Source organism: Cicer arietinum, chromosome 4 (genome assembly GCF_000331145.2).
Source record: "Cicer arietinum cultivar CDC Frontier isolate Library 1 chromosome 4, Cicar.CDCFrontier_v2.0, whole genome shotgun sequence".
NCBI classification, from domain to species: Eukaryota; Viridiplantae; Streptophyta; class Magnoliopsida; order Fabales; family Fabaceae; genus Cicer; species Cicer arietinum.
Window position 1 is genome coordinate 49,174,562 of NC_021163.2, and position 4,771 is coordinate 49,179,332.

The following is a 4,771-nucleotide window of genomic DNA, read 5'->3' on the forward strand; positions in this document are numbered from 1 at the left end:
GTTTAAGTTAATTGGGCGTTAAGAATGGGGAATCTCTTAATGTCTCGGTTACTTAATATTTTGTTTTGAAAATTGTTAAGTTAACTGGGCGTTAAGAATGGGGAATCTCTTAATGTCTCGGTTACTTAATATTTTGTTTTGAAAATTGTTAAGTTAACTGGGCGTTAAGAATGGGGAATCTCTTAATGTCTCGGTTACTTAATATTTTGTTTTGAAAATTGTTAAGTTAACTGGGCGTTAAGAATGGGGAATTTCTTAATGTCTCGGTTACTTAATATTTGTTTTTGAAAATCGTTTAAGTTAATTGGGCGTTAAGAATGGGGAATCTCTTAATGTCTCGGTTACTTAATATTTGTTTTTTTGAAAATCGTTTAAGTTAACTGGGCGTTAAGAATGGGGAATCTCTTAATGTCTCGGTTACTTAATATTTGTTTTTTTGAAAATCGTTTAAGTTAACTGGGCGTTGAGAATGGGGAATCTCTTAATGTCTCGGTTACTTAATATTTGTTTTTGAAAATCGTTTAAGTTAATTGGGCGTTAAGAATGGGGAATCTCTTAATGTCTCGGTTACTTAATATTTGTTTTTTTGAAAATCGTTTAAGTTAACTGGGCGTTAAGAATGGGGAATCTCTTAATGTCTCGGTTACTTAATATTTGTTTTTTTGAAAATCGTTTAAGTTAACTGGGCGTTAAGAATGGGGAATCTCTTAATGTCTCGGTTACTTAATATTTGTTTTTTTGAAAATCGTTTAAGTTAACTGGGCGTTAAGAATGGGGAATCTCTTAATGTCTCGGTTACTTAATATTTGTTTTTGAAAATCGTTTAAGTTAACTGGGCGTTAAGAACGGGGAATCTCTTAATGTCTCGGTTACTTAATATTTGTTTTTGAAAATCGTTTAAGTTAACTGGACGTTAAGAATGGGGAATCTCTTAATGTCTCGGTTACTTAATGTTTGTTTTTGAAAATCGTTTCAGTAAATGAGTATTAAGAATGGGGAATCTTTTAATGACTTATTTACTGAATGTTTTGTTTTGAAAACCGTTAAGTTAAATGAGAATTAAGAATGGGGAATCTCTTAATGTCTCGTTTACTTATGTGTGTTTTGGTAAATCGTGCAGACCCGTGATAGGTGGCACCTTGGTAAACGGTACGGGCCCGTGATAGGCAGTACGTTTACGATTTACGTTTGGTAAGTTGTGCTGACCCGGGATAGGTGGCACCTCGGTAAACAGTACTGACCCGTGATAGGTGGTATGTTTACGACTTACGTTCCTGAGGGAAATGTGTTTGTCCGTGAGAGACTGCACAGGGGTTTGTCCGTGAGAGACTACGCCCTGGTTTAAGTTAGATGAGAATTAAGAACGGAGAATCTCTTAATGTCTTGTTCACTTATGTATGTTTTGGTAAATCGTGCAGACCCGTGATAGGTGGCACCTTGATTAACGGTACGGGCCCGTGATAGGCAGTTTACGATTTACGCTTGGTAAGTTGTGCAGACCCGGGATAGGTGGCACCTCGGTAAACGGTACGGACCCGTGATAGGTAGTACGTTTATGACTTACGTTCCTGAAGGAATTGTGTTTGTCCGTGAGAGACTACACCCTGTTAAATTGTGAATTGTTGGTTCATTTGGTATGTGTAGTAATTGTGTTATAAGTGTTATGTTTTGGAATTTGGTGATAACATGTTGGATTGCAATACCATTTTGAAACCCATGATGTTGTATTAATGGTGTTATAAATGTTAAGTGTTATGTTTTGGAATTTGGTGATAACATGTTTGCTTGCAATACTATTTCGAAACTAATGATGTTGTAGCGATTGCGTTATCAGTGCTAAGTGTTAGGATTTGAGATTATGTATGAATGTGATTGAGTTAGTTATGAATTTTTGAAAGAATACACATGGAAATCGATTTCCCAATCGATTGGATGGGTAAACAGGGGCTTGGCCAAATTGACAAAATCGATTAGCCAATCGATTTCGTAATCAGTTTTCAAAAATCCTTTAAGAAATCGATTGCCCAATCGATTGGGCCCTAAGTCAGGGACTCAGCCATATTCGACCAAATCGATTTGGAAATCGATTGGCTTAAAACCAGAGGGCTCAGTACTCACTCAATCGATTTCCTAATCGATTGATTTCAGCCCAAGATTCTGTTTTCATTAAAATCCTTCAGCTGATCTCAGGGTGTTTAGCTGTTTTGTAAAATGATCAGACTAGGTTGTCACAGAGGGAACAAATGTCTTTCTTTTGGGGTTGCGTTTATTTTTAAACTGGAAGACTGTACTACTTTTGTTATGTATATATTTTGAATTCATGGATTAAGAATTTTTCCGCTGCTCGTAAATTCTGTTGACTTATTTGTCGTTGTATTACCACTTAAATATTTATCCAAACGTGTGTTACCTTATTTATTTTCCTGTTTTATTTTAATTCCTTTTGAAAAAAATACACTCACGCTTTGAAAAACGGGGTGTTACAGCTATCTTTGTAGCCCAATGCCTGACTTGTCAAAAGGTAAAAATAGAACACCAGAGGGAGGCATGTTTACTACAACCTCTAGACATACATAAATGAAAATGGGATTCTATTTCCATGGATTTTGTGGTAGGATTACCTCATACTCAATCTGGGTATGATTCCATTTCAGTAATTGTAGATAGATTGACTAGGTCAGCCCACTTCTTGCCTATTACGACCACTTATAACGCCCATAAACAAGCCAAATTATTTATAAAGGAAATAGTAAGGTTGCATGGGGTACCTTATATCATAATATCATATAGGGACCCCAAGTTTACCTCCATATTTTGGAAAGCATTTCAGAAGTCTCTAAGAAGTAGGTTACACCTTAGTACTACTTATCACCCTCAGACTGATGGTCAAAATGAGAGGACCATTTAGACTCTAGAGGATATGTTAAGGGCTTGTATTCTAGAAGATTGTGGGGGCTGGAATACACATTTGCATATGGTGAAGTTTACCTATAATAATAATTACCATGCCAACATAGGTATGGCACCTTATAAGGCCTTGCATGGAAGAAAATGTAGAACACCTATGTATTGGTCAAAGGTAGGAGACAAGGGGACTTTAGGGCTTGAGGTTATCCAAGGTCATTAAGGATAAGTTGAGGATAGCCCAAAATAGGTAGAAAAATTATGTTGACCATAGGAGGAGACCCTTAGAGTTTGAGGAAGGTGACCATGTATTTTTTAGGGTTACTCCTACTGTTGGTATTGGAAGAGTGTTGAAAGTTAATAAGCTTAGCCCACGCTTTGTTGGACCTTTCCAAATTATGCATAGGATAGGTTCCTCTGCTTACTGATTAGCCTTTCCACCCTCTTCATCCATTCTCCATGATGTTTTCCATGTCTCCCATTTGAAGAAATATATTCCAAGCCCTCACCAAATCTTACACCATGAGTCTCTCCAACTTAAACCAAACCTCACATACAATCCAGTGCCAGTTTAGATTGTTGATAGGAGCATCAAGGAGTTAAGAAACAAACTATTCCCCTAGTGAATGTTGTTTTGGAAGAATCATCTTCACACAAAGCAACTTGGGAGGCAAAGGTTGATATACATAGGGAGCATCCTTACATCTTCCAATAGGTAAATTGTCAAATTTAAAGGGTAAAATTTTATTAAGGGGGGAGAGTGTAACAATTCACTTAATTAAAATATGTTAAAAATAAAGATTATTTAAAATAATAACATGTTAGTTTATAAATAAAGAATTTTTAATTAAAATAGGAATGATAAGAAGTAAATAAGTAATATCCAAGGGGCCAAATGGAAAATAACACTCATTTTCCCCCATTATTAGTGCCTTTCCAGGGAAAAGCATGGGGAACTCCTTCATTCTAACTGAAAACAACCCCTAGACCAACACTATTCACCGTCTTCCCAAATTCATATAAATTCATTCTCTTTCAAAATCTCCAAAAACACTAGTTCGATTAAACCATGTTCGTGTGAAGAAGAAGCAATAACAAGGGAAAGCTTAAACTGGAGAGGAGGAAAACTGAAAATAGAGAGCCACCTCAAAAACTTGTCTAAATTAAAGAAGAACCTACTTAAAGAAATTGTGAGTTCTTTACATTAAATTATTTTAGCATGAGGGTGTGGTTTAAGTTTATTGAAAATTCCTCTTTATTGGTGAAATCTTTTTTGGGTAAACAGGAGTTAGAAAAAAATTCAAAGAAAGTAAGGAAGTGGAACTTTTAAGCATGTAGGGGTTTGTGAAATATGCACCCATAACTGTATTTAATTATCATGCATGTTGTTATTTTAATTGTGTGATGATTGTGCTGATAAGTTGGTTAGGAATTTAGGAAGAATACTATTGAGGTCTGTTTAGATGCATGTCTTACAATGGGAACTAATATGTGTTCCTCAATGCCTTATCTTTTTCTTGCCTCTGATGTTCTTCTTGATTTCTGTTTCTGATTCCTAACTCATAATTTTGGGCATTCTACCTCTGAGGATTAACTTACGTTTCTGGGCATGTTGCCTTTGATGCCATTTTTCAACTTCTGAGTATTTGTGCCTCTAATTTCTCTTTGTTATGTCTTTGTTAGCCATTTTATGATGCCAAGTATTTTGCCTACGGTAAATTACTTTTGTTTTATCTCTGGTGAAATGCTTCTATTTTGCCTTTGTTTTTTATTCTGATACCTTGCTCCTGATTTTATCCTTTCATTTTATCCTTTCATTTTATCCTTTGATTCTTCCTCGGGACGCGTATCATTTGATTCTTTCCCT